The sequence below is a fragment of the Microcaecilia unicolor genome, chromosome 9, assembly GCF_901765095.1.
Source record: "Microcaecilia unicolor chromosome 9, aMicUni1.1, whole genome shotgun sequence".
Lineage (NCBI taxonomy): Eukaryota > Metazoa > Chordata > Amphibia > Gymnophiona > Siphonopidae > Microcaecilia > Microcaecilia unicolor.
Window position 1 is genome coordinate 67624179 of NC_044039.1, and position 20201 is coordinate 67644379.

At 43.0% G+C, this 20201-nt stretch overlaps 1 protein-coding gene across 8 annotated transcripts in view; it reads left to right on the forward strand.

The window, feature by feature from the left end:
- Window positions 1-20201, forward strand: part of PPARA (peroxisome proliferator activated receptor alpha) — a 652237-nt gene that overhangs the window by 174104 nt on the left and 457932 nt on the right. For 6 of the 8 annotated variants that reach the window (XM_030213762.1, XM_030213761.1, XM_030213757.1 and 3 more), the window contains exons 2-3: window positions 18311-18430; window positions 18575-18695. The gene's annotated coding sequence lies outside the window, so the exon portion shown is untranslated. Of the gene's footprint in view, window positions 1-18224; window positions 18431-18574; window positions 18696-20201 lie in introns of those variants that run through there. The other 2 variants (XM_030213758.1, XM_030213763.1) reach the window with 2 other exon arrangements.

Sequence of the window (20201 nt, forward strand, 5' to 3'; positions counted from 1 at the left end):
TTTTTTTAAATCCAGATACGCTAACCACTGTTACTGCATCCTCCAGCAAAGAGTTCCAGAGCTTAGCTAGTCATTGAGTGCAAAAATATTTCCTCCTATTTGTTTTTAAAATATTTCCATGTAACTTCCTCGAGTGTCCCCTAGTCTTTGCACTTTTGGAACAAGAAAAAAATCAATTTACTTCTTGTTCTACACCACTCAGGATTTTGTAGACCTCAGTCATATCTCCCCTCATCTTTCTCTTTTCCAAGTGAAGAGCCATAACCTCTTTAGCTTTTCCCCATACAAGAGGAGTTCCATCCCCTTTATCATTTTCATCGCTCTTCTTTGAACCTTTTCTAATTCTGCTATATCTTTTTTGAGATACGGCAACCAGAACTGAACGCAATACTCAAGGTGCGATCGCATCATGGAGCGATACAAAGGTATTATAGTATTTTCGTTCTTATTCACCATTCCTTTCCTAATAACTCCTAGCATCCAGTTTGCTTTTTTGGCTGCCACCACACACTGAGCAGATGATTTCAGCGTATTATCTACAACGACACCCAGATCTTTTTCTTGAGGGCTAACACCCAAGGTGGACACTAACATCAGGTAACTAAGATTCAGGTTATTCTTTCCAATGTGCATCACCTTGCATGGTCCACATTAAATTTCATCTTCCTGCAATATTTCACAGTCCACACATATTTTAACAACCTTGAATAGTTTTGTATCATCTGCAAATTTAGTCACCTCATTTTTCGTTCCGATTTCTATATCATTTACAAATATGCAAAATAGCACTAGTCCCAATACAGATCCCTGCGGCACTCCACTGTTTACCCTCCTCCATTGAGAGAAATGGCCATTTAACCCTACCCTCTGTTTTCTGTCCAATAACCTAATCCACAATAGAACCTTGCCGCCTGTCCCATGACTCTTTAATTTTCTCAGGAGTCTCTCATAAGGAACTTTATCAAAAGCTTTCTGAAAATCTAGATACACTACATCAACTGGCTAACCTTTATCCACATGTTTTATTCACGCTTTCAGAGAAATGAAGCAAATTGGTGAGGCAAGACTTCCCTCGGTTGAACCCATGCTGACTCTGTCCCATTAAACCATATTTGTCTATGTGTTCTGTAATTTTATTCTTTATAATAGTTTCCACTATTTTGCCCAGTACCGATGTCAGGCTTACTGGTCTGTAATTCACAGCTTACTCCTTGATACCTTGTCTTCACTTTGATTCCAGGGCTCTGTTCTTTCCTGATTCTCCTCCTATCTCTCGCTTCGCACCTTTAGTGTACACTCTGGTGGATCCTCTTCCACTTCTATCCCACTACCAATCGGTGTACCTCAGGGTTCTGTTCTCGGTCCTCTCCTGTTCTACATCTATACTTCTTCCCTTGGCTCTCTGATATCATCCCATGGCTTTAATACCATCTCTACGCTGACGACTCCCAGATCTACCTCTCTACCCCTGAAATCTCAACCAGCATCCAGACCAATGTATCAGCCTGCCTATCTGATATCGCTGCCTGGATGTCTCAATGTCATCTGAAACTTAACATGGCCAAAACCGAGCTTCTCATTTTTTCCCCCTAAACCCACCTCTCCTCTCCCCACTTTCTCTATTTCTGGGGATGGCACTCTCATTCTCCCTGTCTCATCAGCTCGTAACCTTGGAGTCATCTTCGACTCCTCTCTCTCCTTCTCTGCTCACATTCAGCAGATTGCCAAAACCTGTCATTTCTTGCTCTATAACATCAGCAAAATCCGTCCCTTCCTCTCTGAACACTCTACCAGAACCCTTATCCACACTCTTATCACCTAGATTATTGCAACCTGCTTCTCACCAGCCTCCCACTTAGCCATCTCTCTCCTCTTCAATCAGTCCAAAACTCTGCTGCGCGACTCATTTTCCGCCAGAGTCACTATGCTCACATTAACCCTCTCCTCAAGTCACTTCACTGGCTCCCTATCCGTTTCCGCATTCAATTCAAACTTCTCTTACTGACCTATAAGTGCATTCACTCTACCGCTCCCCAGTACCTCTCCACTCTTGTCTCTCCCTATGCCCCCCCTTGGCTACTCCATTCTGTGGATAAATCTTTCTTGTCTGTCCCCTTCTCCTCTACTGCTAACTCCAGACTCCGTTCCTTTTATCTCGCTGCACCTCACGCCTGGAATAGACTTCCTGAGCCTGTACGTCTAGCCCCATCTTTGGCTGTTTTCAAATGCAGGCTAAAAGCCCACCTCTTTACCGCTGCTTTTGACTCTTAACCACTACTCACTTGCCCTGTACCCTTTTACTCCCTCCTCTTTAATTCCCTTACCTCTTAGTTGTTCTGTCTGTTTCCTTGTCCTATTTAGATTGTAAGCTCTTTGAGCAGGGACTGTCTTTTCATGTATGGTGTATAGCGGTGCGTATGCCTTGTAGCGCTATAGAAGTGATAAGTAGTAGTAGTAATTCCCTGGATCACCCCTGGAACCCTTTATAAAATTCAGTGTCACATTGGCCACCCTCCAATCTTCAGTTACTACGGACAATTTTAAAGACAGGCTACATATTACTAACAGCAGATCAGCAATTTCATGCTTGAGTTCTTTGCGTACCCTTGGTCCAGGTGATTTATTATTTAATTTGTCAATTTGGTTCAGTACATCTTCCAGAATCACCAAGATTTTTTTCAGTTCCTCTGCATCGTCACCCTTGAAAACTATTTACAATACAGACAGATCTCTTACATCTTCTTCCGTAAAGACCGAAGCAACAAATTCCTTCAGCTTCTTCGCTATGGCCTTGTCTTCCATGAGCACCCCTTTTGCTCCTTCATGATCTAATGGTCCCATGGATTCCCTCTCAGGCTTTCTTCTTCTGAAGTACCTGAAAAAGTTGTTACTGTGAGTTTTAGCCTCTGCGGCAAGTTTCTCATCTAAGTATTCTCGTTTAGCCTTCTTATATTAATGATTTTTGCATCTGAATTGCCAGTGCTTATGTTGCCTCATATTTTCTTCATTTGGATTCTTTTTCCATTCTTTGAAGGACAATCCTTTGGCTGTAATAGCCTCTTTTACTTCACCTTTTATCCATGCTGGCTGACATTTTCTCTTCTTTCCACCTTTGTAAATACCTGGAATGCATCTGGACTGGTCTTCTAAGATGGTATTTTGAATAACATGCATGCCTGACCTAACCTTAGCAGTTGATCCTTTTAGTTTCTTTTTAACCATTTTCCTCATTTTATTGTACTCGCCCTTTCGAAAATTAAATGCAGCTAGAGTAGATTTTCTTTGCGGGTTCATCCCAGATAGTAGCTCAGACTTGATCATGTTATGATCACTGTTTCCCAGGGGACCCAACACTGCCACCTTTCACACTATGCCCTTCACACTACCAAGGACCAGATCCAAAATGGCTCCCCCTCTCGTCTGTTCCTGGACCAGTTGTTCTAAGAAGCAGTCATTTATTACATCTAGAAATTTTATCTCCCTTGCACTCCCTGATGTAACATTTATCCAGTCAATATCAGGGTAATGGAAATCACACATTATTATAGCATTGCCAAATTTACCAGTTTTCCTAATCTCTGTAAACATTTCTTCATCTGTCTGTTCGTTCTGCCCCAGCAGACGGTAGTACAGCCCTACAAGAATGCTCCTTCCCTTCACACGTAGAATTTTTATCCATAATGATTCAATGCTTCTATCTGTTTCATGTGGCATGTTTATTTTATTTGACTCAATTCCCTCTTTAACATATAGCTCAACCCCCCTCCAATTTGATCCTCTCTGTCATTTCGATACAATTTGTACCCTGTTAACACAGTGTCCCTTTGATTGTCCTCTTTTCACCAAGTCTCTGAGATGCCTATTATATCTACCTCATCATTTAGTGCTATATACTCCAACTCTCCTATCTTAGTTTTTACACTTCTAGCTTTTGTATACAGGCACTTCAGATTGTGTTTTTTCCTTGGATCTACAAGCTACTACTACTTATCATTTCTATAGCGCTACAAGGCATACGCAGCGCTGTAAGCTGCTTAGAAGTTGATGAGGATAAGCACACAGAGGTGGAACTCACTGCCAAGGGATCTGAAAACAATTCACAATCTAATCAACTTTCGCAAATCACTGAAGACCTATCTCTTCAACAAGGCATACCGCAATGACCCATATTAGCTACTGTAATACAACACAACACCTCTCACTTGATATCCAATGTTTGTTCCTTATGCTTGTATTTAGTTTTTGTAGATAACTATATTCTCTGTATCATACAAACTGCATCTATACTCTGTAATGACGTGCTATTAATCTATCTGCTTAATCTACCAAGACATCAATATTTTTTAGGTAATGTCAACAGTTATTTTACTCTGTAATGACGATCCGTTATGTTACTCACTTAATCTATTATGTCATCCTGTTCTCTATTCAATATCAATTGTACCTTTCTCAGGGCCGTGCCTAGGGTCTCTGGTGCCCCCCTGCAGACTATCAGTTGGCGCCCCCACCCCCTCCGTCTAGCAGAGCAGGAACAGAAGGGAGCAGGCAAGTAAGCTGGACCTCAGGAAAAAAATAGCACTGTATGTATCCCTCATTGATAAGTCTCTGACTCTAAAGTTTAGCAATTTCATTAAAGCAAAATGTATTTTCATAACACTTCAAAGATTTCCAACTCAAAATAGGAATGCTAATTCAAAATGTGAGCAAAGTCCTCTTAGTTTCCAAAGATTCTTTTTCTAATCTCCTTTGCACCAAAGGATATAATTCAGATCAAACATTTGTCTCTGATCAACTATCTCAGATCAAATATTTATTTCAGATTAAATATTAAGGTTTCCTTGCTTACAGTCACTTAAATCTACCTAGCCTTTATATAGCTTATAGGATTTAAACACTCTTAAACTGAAATTCACCCTTTTCTATTCTTCATAAACTTCAAGTAATCCTGAAATATTCAGATCCTTTTTCACTAGAGAAATCTCAAACTTCAATCTCCACCAACCTCTTTTCATTCATATTTTCTCATTTACCACATAATCTGGCAGTCTTTTATAATTTCAGTCAACACACACAGGAACTCACAGCTGCATGTCTCTCTTGGCCAAACCGACAGTCAGTTGCTGTCTCACTCTGTTCCCTTCCCGGCAGATTTCTAACAAAAGCTGATCATCCAATCAGAGAGCTCTATTTGAATGCAGATTAACATACAGACACTGTAATGGGAATTTTTAGTGAAAAACACTAGATAAACCCTTCGTTTTTGGACCAAACTTCACACTTTTGATCAGAGCCATGCCCTAACATTAAGGCTGTAAACACTTCCATCATTTTTTATTCATAAATATGCAAATGAGAACCTCCCAAAAACGGACTAATTTGCATACGATTTAAACAAATCTGAGCATATGACAACCAAGTACAGACTCCCAGCACCTGAATTCTGCAATTAGATTTAATACAAATACTTTTAAAACTTATTTTTAGCACTTTTAAAATTTCAGGTTGTCTTTAATTTGAATGCGGTTCAAGCTCTGAAGCTCACCCTGAGTGAGGAATTAGCCCCACAGCATATATAGCAATTTGGTTGCATTCTTTAAAATAACTTGAAGAGCCTGCCTGCCTCAGTGAATACTGCTGTTGCTTTCACTTCTGGTTTGCCATGAAAAGGAGGAGGGCAGGGGCGATCGCAACTTCAGCTAAAAGATTTTGCAAGTGAGTGGAAGGCAGGGACCGCAGGGCAGCAGCGCCCCTCGAAGGCAGGCGCCCCCCTGCATTGCTTACCTGGCTTACCGCATTGGCACGGCCCTGACCTTTCTACTCTGGAATGGCAAATGCCACGAAGGAAAATTGTAAGCCACATTGAGCCTGCAAATAGGTGGGAAAATGCAGCAAATAAAATAAATGCAGCAAATAAAATAAATAAATAATGTGCTTTATCCTGCTCTCTCATTAAGCACACCTGGCTTACTTGCGTTATTGCTGAAACCTCTCTACTGGGATTCCGTTAATGTCATGTTTCAATAGTATCCTTCGAGTATTCTGCACACCAAACCATGTGCTCCTGGGCGACTGTCAGCTTTCCCCCCAATTCTAGTTTAAAAGCTGCTCTGTCTCCTTTTTAAAAGTTAGTGCTACAGCCTGGTTCCATCCCAGTTACTGTGGAGCCCATCCTTTTGGAGCAGTCTCCCCCTTTCCCAGAATGTCGCTCAGTTCCTAACAAATCTAAATCCCTGCACCATCGTCTCAACCACATATTGAGACTTTGGACTTCAGCTTTCTACCTAAGAGCTTATAAATAGAAATCAAACAAAATAAAACATGGAAAAGAAAATAAGATGATACCTTTTTTATTGGACATAACTTAATACATTTCTTGATTAGCTTTCGAAGGTTGCCCTTCTTCGTCATATCGGAGATAAGCAAATGTGTTAGCAGATAGTATATATAAGAGAAACATCAAAGCATTACTTTGACAGTCTGACAGAGTGGGAGGGTGGGGGTATGCATGGGGACATACTATTTGCTAACACATTTGCTTATCTCCGATCTGACGAAGAAGGGCAACCTTCAAAAGCTAATCAAGAAATGTATTAAGTCATGTCCAATAAAAAAGGTATCATCTTATTTTCTTTTCCATGTTTTATTTTGTTTGATTTCTATTTATAACCTTTAAGAGTGGACTAACACGGCTACCACACCTCTCTACCTAAGAGCTTAAATTTTCCAGAACCTTTCTTCCACATATTCCTATGTCATTGGTGCCCACATATACCAAGACAGCTGGTTTCTCCATCACTATCTAATATCCTTTCTAGGTGATGCATGAGGTCCGCCACCTTCGCACCAGGCAGGCAAGTGACCAGGCGATCCTCGCATCCACCAGCCACCCAGCTATCTGTGTGCCTAATGATCGAACCACCAACTACAACAGCTGTTTTAACCCTTCTCGTCTGGGCAGAAGTTCGCGGAGACCTCGATGCGAGAGGATAGTGCAACCCCTGGTGGGCAGGTCCTGGCTACAAGAGTAATTTCTACTTCAGGGTGATGCTTTCCTTCTAGGGGCTGCCAGACTGGAGGTGGGACTTCTGCAATGTCCCTCTATGTCCTTCTCTGTCTCCCTTAGCTCCTCCAAGTCTGCTACTCTAGCTTCAAGAGCACAGATCCATTCTTTGAGAGCTAGGAGCTCTTTGAATTGGGCATGCATATATAGCCACTCACCAAATGGGAGATAATCGTACATGTGACATAATGCAAAAGACTGTATAACACCCCTCTCGCTGCTGGACTGCTATTCCATCTTAGTATTTTTGAGTTTCTCGATAATTTAAAACTTGCTAAGTTCTTAAGGATATTAGTCTAATATAAAAAAATGTTTTTAGCTTGTATGGTTTAATGTGTGATTTATTTAGTGTTTTCTTTTTAGAAAGTAATGAAATGTAATTAAAACTCTGTAAGAGCACTCCTCCCTTGTAATCCTAATTAGAATAACTGACTATAAATGAAGAGTTGTGCTAGGGGTGGATGGGAGTTGGTGAGGGTGGGTGGGATTGAAGACTAAACTAATCCCTTCTGTGCCTGCTAGATGCTATCTGTTAATGCTGTAGTACAAAGTTCAAGTTTTAAAACTAGGGGTGAAAGAGTATAGAGACTAGTTGATAAAGTTTACTTTTTTATATTTTTATTCTGCCTATCATAAATAAATAAATATCACTAACCTGCAATTCTTCTTTTAAACCCCAGTCTAAGTTTCCTAATCACAGAGCAAAATAATGTTCACTTACTAGAAAAATGTCCTCCTCTCTCAGAACTTCTCAGCAAAAAAGTTAAGTGCGATCTTTCCTCTTTATATAGTTTTGAATCTAAGGGGACTGCTTCAAACAGACCCTTTCAAGCTAACTCAGTAATCAGATTGCCCTTAATAACCTTTGCAAGTATTCTACTTCCTCACACCTTAATTAACACCTAATTCAGGTCAGTAGCAATGCTACCTCTCCAGCGGCCAGAGAACAGAAAATAACTGTCTTTTAGAAGAAAATGTGAGCCTTGCTACAATCCTTTTTAATGTTCTTTAGCTGTCAAGTTTCTAAGTTAGGTATCACAGTTAGTGAATCCCACAACAGTTTTCTTCATGTGCAATAGCACGGTAACTTGCCATTTTACTGCACATAATAAATAGGCCACATAAGTGTAAAAAAAATCTAATCTGTCCTAATGACTTTAACATGCATTATTAGCAACTAGGGTCCATTTGCAGTAGTGCACATAGTAACTCATGCTTCTAGTTTGTTCTATCTGATAACTTATTTGTCTAAAAAATAAATAAAATATGGGATAATTCAGTAAATGGGTAGCACATTTAGGTGCCCTAACGCCACACAGTGAGAACCTTTTCTATAATGGCATCTGAGCGCGTGGATTTTATTATGTTCAAACAATTTTATTAATTTTCAGCATAATATAAGAAAACATTACAAACGCATCCAGTGCAACCACCCCTCTACCATATCCCCCCCCCCTTTATCCCCTCTATATCTCCCCAACTCCGCAAACATATGCAGGTAAATGAATCAGATATCCAGAGGGTCTGTACCCCCCATTCTGAAACAAACCCCATCCATACATCAGAGGATACTGAATTATGAATCACATGTTGGGGTACTATTCAGAGAGTATTCAAGTTCCACTGTGAATCAGCTATCACTCTTACTCAGCCAAGTCCCCTACGTCCCTAGCCTGGTCACGACCTCACATTAGTTTCCGCTAATAGATCCACCTCCCTACCCTGCTGTCCCTTCCCCCGTCCTTCATATTTCCTCCTGTCTCACTTCTTCCCCTATCCCTCTTCAAGCCCTATCTTATTGTATTTCTTAGTTCCATGTAAGCCACATTGAAACAACACTAGTTGGAAAATGTGGGATAGAAATGCTGTAAACAACTAAATAAAAATCTATTAAGGCTCCTCCCACGGAGAGACAAAAAGCATAAATATGGATTCCAAAACTTCAAGAAGCAGACCTTATGTTTGTATGAGCCCCGTGACTCCCTGGCCTCCCAAGAAAGCAACTGATGAAGTTGATTACGCCAATGCCAAAGTGCGGGTGACAGCGATGAAGTCCAGGACTGCAAAATACACTTTCTCGCCAGCAGACACAATGAATAGTGCACTCCTTATCTAGACCCTGAAAAGAATGAGGACAATCCAGCAGCAATTGAGCAGGAGTGCCCTCAATCTGGCAGTGCTAGAGAGAGGCCATATAACCTTTCTCCAAAAACACCTGCACTCCCAAGAATTCCCAAATGGAATGATAGAAATTATTGTCAGCCATACGACATTTAGGGCATGTTGGCAAAGACTATGGGCTCTGAACTGCTGGACCTTTGTGAAATACGTTCTGTAACATAGTAGATAACGGCAGAAAAAGACCTGCACAGTCCATCCAGTCTGCCCAACAAGATAAACTCATATGTGCTGCTTTTTGTGTATACCTTACCTTGATTTGAGCCCCGCCTCCCACCACCAGCTCTGCCACCCAATCTCGGTTAAGCTTCTGAGGATCCTTTCCTTCTGAACAGGATTCCTTTATGTTTATCCCACGCATGTTTGAATTCCATTACCGTTTTCATCTCCACTGTAAAGTACTCAAAAGTAACATTCTTTATAGCCTACATTCGTATTCAGCCATGAGATTCCCTTAATATTAGCAAGGAAGTCCCAAGAGTCCAGGTTCACCCCTACATCCTGTGCCCATTTTGCTTCACCTGTCCTGGATTCTGCTATAGAATACCAAGACAACCTGCTATCAAGGCATTTAAAAACTAGGTGACCGCAGTTACAGCAGCCATAGACCTAGTGCAACTGGGTGCTTAAATGTGACAAGGATGCATGTAACTTAGAGTATTCTGTAGTGTGCGCATATTAAATGGTAGCACCACCCATGCCCCTCCAGTGCTCTGACCATGTTAATATCTTCTTCCATTTATGCAGTATGCCACTTATGCACAGCCTTAGCTGTTTTGCTGTCACAAGAGTAAGTGTACACTTAACTGCGACTGTGCAGATATTTTGTGCATTCACACATGCATGTGGTGCTTAAATGTGACTGCCCTGTTATAGAATTGCCTTATATAGCTTTTACTAAGGTATCTCATGTGTTTTTAGGTGGAGGAGTAGCTCTGTATGTGAGGAATGATATCACGGCGACTGAAATGACAGGGACCTGGGGAAAGGAAGAAGCGATATGGATCACCATAAAAAGAGATGATAGAACCTCTGTCCACGTGGGTGTTGTCTACAGACCCCCGACACAATTAGAGGAACTAGATAAAGATCTGATCGCAGATATTCAAAAATTAGGAAAGAAAAAAGAGGTTCTGTTGATGGGAGATTTCAATCTGCCGGATGTAGATTGTAAGGTTCCGTCTGCCAAATCGGAAAGAAGTAGAGAGATCGTGGATGCTTTCCAAAGTGCTCTGCTCAGACAGATGGTGACGGAACCCACGAGGGAGGGAGCGATGCTGGATCTGGTGCTCACAAATGGGGATAGTGTGTCAAATGTCCGAGTGGGTGCACACCTGGGAAGCAGTGACCATCAAACGGTTTGGTTTGATATGACGGCTGAAGTGGAGGGCGGCCACTCTAAACTCAAAGTCCTGGATTTCAAGCGTGCTGACTTTAGTAAAATGGGGGAATACCTGAGGAAGGAGATGATGGGCTGGGAGGACGTACATGAAGTGGAAGGGCAGTGGTCCAGGCTGAAAGAAGTAATAAATAGGGCCACAGACCTTTATGTAAGGAGAGTAAATAAAAGCAAGAGAAAAAAGAAACCGATATGGTTCTCCAAGCAAGTGGCTGAGAAAATAAAGGCTAAAGAGTTGGCGTTCCAGAAATATAGAAAATCTCAAGAAGAGGAACACGGGGAGGAATACCGGATGAAACTGAAAGAAGCCAAGAGAGAGGTATGTCTGGCGAAGGCGCAAGCGGAAGAACAAATGGCTAGAAATGTAAGGAGGGGCGACAAAAATTTCTTCAGGTATATTAGTGACAGAAGAATGACTAAAAAGGGAATTGTGAGACTAAAAGATACAGAGAACCGCTATGTAGATAATGATGAAGAAAAAGCCAATTTGCTAAATATATACTTTTGTTCTGTTTTCACTGAAGAAAATCCTGGAGAAGGACCGCGAGGGACTGGCAAAAGTACACCTGAGAATGGAGTGGATACAGCACTGTTCACGGAAGAGAGTGTGTATCAACAACTTGGAAAGCTAAAGGTGGACAAAGCCATGGGACCGGACAGGATCCACCCCAGAATATTGAGGGAGCTCAGAGAGGTTCTGGCGGGTCCTCTTAAAGATTTGTTTAATAAATCCTTGGAGACGGGAGAGGTTCCGAGGGACTGGAGAACGGCGGAGGTGGTCCCCCTTCACAAAAGTGGTGATAGGGAAGAAGCTGGAAACTACAGGCCGGCAAGCCTCACTTCGGTTATTGGAAAAGTAATGGAAGCGATGCTGAAGTAAAGGATAGTGAATTTCCTGGAAGCCAATAAGTTGCAAGATCCGAGACAACATGGTTTTACCAGAGGGAAGTCGTGCCAAACGAATCTCATTGAATTCTTTGATTGGGTAACTGGAGAATTGAATCATCGACGTGCTATAGACGTAATCTACTTAGATTTTAGCAAAGCTTTTGACACGGTTCCCCACAGGAGGCTCTTAAATAAACTAGATGGGTTGAAGATAGGTCCCGAAGTGGTGAACTGGATTATTAACTGGTTGACGGACAGACGACAGAGGGTGGTGGTAAATGGAGTCCGCTCGGAGGAGGGAAAGGTGAGTAGTGGAGTGCCTCAGGGATCGGTGCTGGGGCCGATTCTGTTCAATATATTTGTGAGTGCCATTGCCAAAGGGTTAGAAGGTAAAGTTTGCCTATTTACAGATGATACTAAGATTTGCAACAGAGTGGACACCCGGGAGGGAGTGGAAAGCATGAAAAGGGATCTGAGGAAGCTAGAAGAATGGTCTAAGGTTTGGCAATTAAAATTCAATGCGAAGAAATGCAAAGTGATGCATTTAGGGAGTAGAAACCCACGAGAGACTTATGTGTTAGGCGGTGAGAGTCTGATAGGTACTGAGGGGGAGAGGGATCTTGGGATGATAGTATCCGAGGATCTGAAGGTGACGAAACAGTGTGACAAGGCGGTGGCCGTAGCTAGAAGGTTGCTAGGCTGTATAGAGAGAGGTGTGATCAGCAGAAGAAAGTGTTGATGCCTCTGTACAAGTCGTTGGTGAGGCCCCACCTGGAGTATTGTGTTCAGTTTTGGAGGCCGTACCTTGCGAAGGATGTTAAAAAAATGGAAGCGGTGCAAAGAAAAGCTACGAGAATGGTATGGGATTTGCGTTCCAAGACGTATGAGCAGAGACTTGCTGACCTGAACATGTACAGTGGGGGAAATAAGTATTTGATCCCTTGCTGATTTTGTAAGTTTGCCCACTGACAAAGACATGAGCAGCCCATAATTGAAGGGTAGGTTATTGGTAACAGTGAGAGATAGCACATCACAAATTAAATCCGGAAAATCACATTGTGGAAAGTATATGAATTTATTTGCATTCTGCAGAGGGAAATAAGTATTTAATCCCTCTGGCAAACAAGACCTAATACTTGGTGGCAAAACCCTTGTTGGCAAGCACAGCGGTCAGACGTCTTCTGTAGTTGATGATGAGGTTTGCACACATGTCAGGAGGAATTTTGGTCCACTCCTCTTTGCAGATCATCTCTAAATCATTAAGAGTTCTAGGCTGTCGCTTGGCAACTCACAGCTTCAGCTCCCTCCATAAGTTTTCAATGGGATTAAGGTCTGGTGACTGGCTAGGCCACTCCATGACCCTAATGTGCTTCTTCCTGAGCCACTCCTTTGTTGCCTTGGCTGTATGTTTTGGGTCATTGTCGTGCTGGAAGACCCAGCCACGACCCATTTTTAAGGCCCTGGCGGAGGGAAGGAGGTTGTCACTCAGAATTGTACGGTACATGGCCCCATCCATTCTCCCATTGATGCGGTGAAGTAGTCCTGTGTCCTTAGCAGAGAAACACCCCCAAAACATAACATTTCCACCTCCATGCTTGACAGTGGGGACGGTGTTCTTTGGGTCATAGGCAGCATTTCTCTTCCTCCAAACACGGCGAGTTGAGTTCATGCCAAAGAGCTCAATTTTTGTCTCATCTGACCACAGCACCTTCTCCCAATCACTCTCGGCATCATCCAGGTGTTCACTGGCAAACTTCAGACGGGCCGTCACATGTGCCTTCCGGAGCAGGGGGACCTTGCGGGCACTGCAGGATTGCAATCCGTTATGTCGTAATGTGTTACCAATGGTTTTCGTGGTGACAGTGGTCCCAGCTGCCTTGAGATCATTGACAAGTTCCCCCCTTGTAGTTGTAGGCTGATTTCTAACCTTCCTCATGATCAAGGATACCCCACGAGGTGAGATTTTGCGTGGAGCCCCAGATCTTTGTCGATTGACAGTCATTTTGTACTTCTTCCATTTTCTTACTATGGCACCAACAGTTGTCTCCTTCGCGCCCAGCGTCTTACTGATGGTTTTGTAGCCCATTCCAGCCTTGTGCAGGTGTATGATCTTGTCCCTGACATCCTTAGACAGCTCCTTGCTCTTGGCCATTTTGTAGAGGTTAGAGTCTGACTGATTCACTGAGTCTGTGGACAGGTGTCTTTCATACAGGTGACCATTGCCGACAGCTGTCTGTCATGCAGGTAACGAGTTGATTTGGAGCATCTACCTGGTCTGTAGGGGCCAGATCTCTTACTGGTTGGTGGGGGATCAAATACTTATTTCCCTCTGCAGAATGCAAATAAATTCATATACTTTCCACAATGTGATTTTCCGGATTTAATTTGTGATGTGCTATCTCTCACTGTTACCAATAACCTACCCTTCAATTATGGGCTGCTCATGTCTTTGTCAGTGGGCAAACTTACAAAATCAGCAAGGGATCAAATACTTATTTCCCCCACTGTATACCCTGGAGGAAAGGAGGAACAGGGGTGATATGATACAGACGTTCAAATACTTGAAAGATATTAATCCGCAAACAAATCTTTTCCGGAGATGGGAAGGCGGTAGAACGAGAGGACATGAAATGAGATTGAAGGGGGGCAGACTCAAAAAAGATGTCAGGAATTATTTTTTCACGGAGAGGGTGGTGGATGCTTGGAATGCCCTCCCGCGGGAGGTGGTGGAGATGAAAACGGTAACGGAATTCAAACATGCGTGGGATATGCATAAAGGAATCCTATGCAGTAGGAAGGGGTCCTCAGAAGCTTAGCCGAAATTGGGTGGCGAAGCAGGTGGGGGAAGAGGGGTTGGTGGTTGGGAGGCGAGGATAGTGGAGGGTAGACTTATACGGTCTGTGCCAGAGCCGGTGATGGGAGGCGGGACTGGTGGTTGTGAGGCGGGAAATACTGCTGGGCAGACTTGTACGGTCTGTGCCCTGAAAAAGGCAGGTACAAATCAAAGTAAGGTATACACATATGAGTTTATCTTGTTGGGCAGACGGGATGGACCATGCAGGTCTTCTTCTGCCGTCATCTACTATGTTACTATGTTACTATGTTTTTAGGACTTTTCAAAATTTATTTTTCATTTTAGCACTTTTAAGAAGGGCAGCATTTAGAGAGAGAATATATTTCATTTAACACTGTCAGTTTGGTAAACTTGGCAGTATATATACTGCCCAAAGTAGGAGTACAAGGAAAATGCTCCTTGAATCCCCCCCTTCTTTTTTTTTTTTTAAGGTTACAGCTGTTGTAGCCAACATCTGTGGAGAGATGGATCACATTCTGGCCTCACTTTCAAAGAAATGAAGCCTTAAATGTGTGCCTCTTCTATGGTGTTTGTAAATAGTGGGTATTACTGTAGAGATGTGTTCCCCAACTTTCACCCAGTACCCTGAGCTCAGATCAGCTCTGGCAGACATATATTCCAAAAACTAATATATTGTAATCATGAAATAGAAAATAAAATTTCTTTTTCTATCTTTGTCTTGTCATTTTATTTTGCTAATCATGTTGGGCCCAGTATCTGGTTTCTGCTTTCTTCTCTCTTCTCTTAACTTTTTTGCCAGGTCCAATTTGACCTTTCTTTCTCCAAGTCCACCATCTATCTCCCTTTTCAATAAGCCTTTCTTTCCCCAATCCTAAAATATACCCTCTGTGTATCTCCCCACCACCACACCATCCCCCCCCCCCTCTCTCTCTCTCTTTCTCTCATAACAAACTAGTCACAAGTACCTGGCAGCTGCCAATCCCAGGGCAAATAGTGGTTTCCACCATATCTATCTCAATAGCAGACCATGGACTTTTCCTCCAGGAATTTGTCCAAATCTTTTTTTTTAAACCCGGTATGTTAGCCGCTATTACTACATCCTCCAGCAACAAGTTCCAGAGCTTAACTATTCTTTAAGTGAAAAAAATATTTCCTCCTATTTATTTTAAAAGTATTTCCATGTAATTTCATTGAGTGTCACCTGGTCTTTGTACTTTTTGAAAGAGTGAAAATTTTATTTCATTTTATGCGTTCTACAGCACTCAGGATTTTCTTCTCCCCCCCCCCCCCCCCCCCCCCAGCCGTGCAGAGCATCTTCTCTGTGTGTGTGTGTCTCCTCCTCCACCAAAGCCATCCAGAATATCCTGTCTTTTTTTCTCCCTCCTCTGCCATGCAGCATCTCCTCTTTGTCTCCCCACCCCCTACCATCCAAATCAGCCCTCTTTCTCATTCTCTGTCTCTCTCCTTCCACTATCCAGTATTGCCCTATTTTTCTCTCCTCCCCCTACATCCAACATCACCCTTCTGTCTCTCTTCCCTCCCACCACTGTCCTTGCACTTTCCTCCCATCCCCTCCTCCACTATTCATGCATCACCTCATCTCTTTTCCACTTGCCCCATCATCCAGCATTGCCCGATCTTTCTTTAGTCCCCCCCTAATCAACCTCCACCATCACCCATGTGTCTCTCCCTCCACTATCAACATTGCCTCATCTCTCTCTTTTTTTTTTTTTTTTTCCTATCCCACCCCCACCTCCCCCAATCTTGTTCACTCATGCCTTTACCATCACCTCTACTCATTCGCTCATTCACTCACTGCTGCCTTCACCTCCCTGCCACCACTTGCTCACCTACCGGGCCGCTGCCTTCCTGTATCTGCAGTAGCAATAAGAAATGCCACCTAGCTGCTGTCTCATATGAGTGAACAAATAGGTGTCAACCTTTGCTGCAAGCAAACCGAATTGAGGCCTAGGGCCATAGTCTTGTTTATGCCACTGGCAGGTCTTGCTGGTCCTGCTCCTCCAAAACAGGAAGTTATATCAGGAGGCAGGACTGGCAAGAGCAACCAGTAGCATGCACAAGGCTATAGCCCAATGCTTCATTTCAGCCATGGTATCAGGGAGGCAGTGGGTGAGTGAATGGGTATGTGTCAGGGAAGGGAAGGATACAGTTTTCATTTTTTCTTGCCACTGCAGGTACAGGAAGGCATTGGCCTGACAGACGCATGAGTGACAGCAGAGAAGGGAAGGCAGTGGTTGGGCTCTGGGTGCCATGTACCCAGAGCCGGTCTTAGCAAGTGCAGGGCCCTGTGCAGACCAATTTGATGGGGCCCCACCCCAGCTTCACCCCCACCCAAGCTCCAGGGCTGGCCATCCCCTCCGAGCTCCAGGGCCCCCCTCCTTCCCTCCCTCCCTCCCTCCGAGCTCTAGGGCTCCCCTCCCTCCCTCCGAGCTCCAGGGCCCGGCCCCACTCCGAGCTCCAGGGCTCCTCCCTCCTTCCCAGTTCCGTCCCTCCCAGCTCCAAGGCCTCCCTCCCTCCCTCCCTGCCAGCTCAAAGACTCCCCACCTTCCAGCTCCAAGACTCCCTACCTTCCGAGGCCTCCCTCCCTCTGAATTTTAAAAGTTACCTCGTCGGGTTACAGGCAGCGGCAGGAGTGAAAAGCGTGCGAGCTGCTCGGCGCTTCAGGAGTCTTCCTTTCCCTCTCTCAGCTCTGGTCCTGCCCTCATTTCCTGTTTCCAAGAGGGCGGGACCAGAGCTGAGAGGGGGAAAGGAAGGCTCTTGAAGCGCCGAGCAGCTCTCACACTGTTCACTCCTGCCACTGCCTGTAACCCGACGAGGTAACTTTTAAAATTCAGAGGGAGGGGGACTGGAACTCGGGGGCGGAGGCCCTATGCGGTCGCCTAGGTCGCCTCGCCCTAAGACCGGCCCTGCATGTACCCCATACAAATGTCTGGTGTACCCCTTGGGGTACTTATACTGCATTATGGGGGCCTATGGTATAGAAGATGCAATTGGAGTTTATTATTATTATTAACATTTGTAAAGCGCTACCAGACGCACGCAGCGCTGAACACCTGACAGAGAGAGACAGTCCCTGCTCAATAGTTTAGGTCTGTTTTTAACTGTTTCATGTTATCAGTTTTTCCAAAAATGTGAGCTTTCACAAATTTATAACAGTTTTTCTCATGAATAGACCCTACGAATTACAATTTTGATTCTAGAATCAGCAAAGGTTTGGCATGGATTTGTGTCATAAGTTTGGATAGAGAAAACCTTGTTCAGTGTTCTCTCTCCTCCCGTCACTTCTCCTTTCCTTCCTTCCCATTTTGTTTTCGTCTTGAATGTGGTGGAGTTGCTGGTGTTAGGGTTGCTTTTCTAAGTCCCTGGAGAGACTTTAAATGAAATTGGAGGTAGATTACTGTAAGGTTGGTGCCTTCAGAGTAGTGTCACTTTCACTGAGCAAATGAGAACTAGGGCCGAGTCATTTCTCAAACAGTTCACCAGCTGGCTTGTGGCATTGAATTCTGGTAATATAATTGATTAGATAGGGAATGTATTTGCATTAAGTCATGAATGTTTAATTATTTAGTGGAAGAAATTCCTAATCTGTTCACATGCCCAAAATAAGGCTGGATTAAGAGAGAACTATGGTCAAAGGTCAAACCATTTTATGTTGTGGCTTAAAGGAAATTAAAGTGAAACAGATTCACAGATGGGCAGTATCTTTTTATTCATTATTTAAAGTGTGGGTGTCTGACTAACAAATTGTTGTTCTTGTGCTGTTATCCTGTTAATCATTAGATGAATTGTAATGATTAAGCTACCATAATGCAGTAATAATGTTAGGGGAAGGTGCAGCAGGTTCCTAATGTTGCAATTATGACATTCATTTTTGACTAACGAGTTTCTTTTCTGGTGGTGCTTCTCTTTGAATCCTGTTGGTGTGACTGGTGAATGCTCCTCTTTGTAGGTGTTTGACAAACCTCAAATGAGCATGGAGACGGAATAGCCTAAAACAAATGTGGATACTGACAGGCAGAGTTCAGGAACTGGCCAACAGAGTCCTTATCTAGCATGTTGCATGTGTTAGGTAAGTTAGCCTGGGGAACAAACATTGAGAAAAAAAATGGTTTACAGTCCGATCCCCTGCACTTGATCTACTCCCACTGGGGAACGTCGTTTGGAGGCAAAACCTATTGTAATTGTGCTTTATTATCATGTCTTTGGTTTGCAGGATTCATCTGATTTGAAGACTGCTGATTTCCAGAAGTCCTGCCGTCAGTGTTTAAAATGGGATCTACATGAGCCTTTGCCAGACGTTCCTGGCTTTTCAGTGCCTTTGCTCAGTTAATAAGGTAAGATACTACTCACTGCCTGTTTATTATACCACAAAGAGGTCATCTTCAATTTGCACTTTTCTTTCTCTGTTCCAAAGCTCCATTGCTGCTGTTTGTGTACTCTTTTGGGGTGTCACAGGAAGCTGAGTGGCATCTAGTTAAATATTTAGGGTTTTCAAATTTCTGAAAAGTCTTCCAGATTGACTGCAACTATTTTCCCCTCTTCTTCATGGCTCCCCACAGGCAGAAAAGTTTCATCAGAAATACTGGAGAGGCTGGTATTGGATGGCATTTGGTCAAACTGGCTCACAAGCAGAGAAAGAAAAAACTGAAGTGATTAATTGAAATTCTCCACATCTATTTTATGTTGTCCAAATATTATTTTTTAGCCATCCATCACAGGGAGACATTTTAACATTGGTTTGCATCCCTGTCCTTTACTAGCTTGCATCTATAGCTTTCTGTTGCCAGGGAAATTACCTGTGTAACTTTTGTGACATTGGAAAAGTAGATGTCTGTTATCTGAGATTTGTCTCTCATCAGTTCTCCAATTTAGGATTCAAGGCGAGTTACAGGGATGTAACAATAAGAAGCTCAGAACAAACATCAGGAAGCACGGAGAATAAAACTACGAACGTAACATTCTAGTAATTATTGTTATGATTTATTTTCTCTAAAGAACAATTCCAGACAGTCCAAAACACAGTAGCCAGGCTGATATTCGGTAAAACACGCTTCGAAAGTGCCAAACCCCTACGAGAAAAACTGCACTGGCTCCCAATCAAGGAACGTATGACCTGCAAAATCTGCACCTTGGTCCACAAGAATATCTACGGTGTAGTCCCAGGATATATGGTCAACCTGTTCGATCTCCCAACCAAAAACAGAACCAAAGCATCATGTACCTACTTGAATCTCCACTACCCGAGCTGCAAAGGACTCAGATACAAATGAACTCATGCATCCAACTTCTCCTACATAGGCGCGCAATTGTGGAATGCACTGCCAAAGTCTGTGAAAACAATCTGAACTTCAGGAGATCATTAAAGACCTACTTATTCAGAAAAGTATTCCCCACCGACATAAATTAGATGCATCAACTCTGCAACACAGAAAAACCTTAGACTGTACTGGACACTATATATTCCTTCCTACCCTCAATCCCTATGTACCTGAATATACCAACCTACCCGACCTAACATCAAACTGTATTTGTTCCCATACCGAACTTGGCGATCACCTTTACGGTACTATGTAAGCCACATTGAGCCTGCAAATAGGTGGGAAAATGTGGGATACAAATGTAACAAACAAATAAATAAATAAAATTCTATGGGTTTATTAAACAAATATGTTTTTAAAGCTTTACGAAACTGAAGATAACTCCTCATTAGATGTATCTCACTGGATAAATTGTTCCAATATCGAATATCTAGAAAATATAATTGGGTAAATATTGTTTAAATTGATCTTTTTGAGTAGAAGGAAAACCAAGTAGTAATAATTACATCTTCTAGTGGCTGC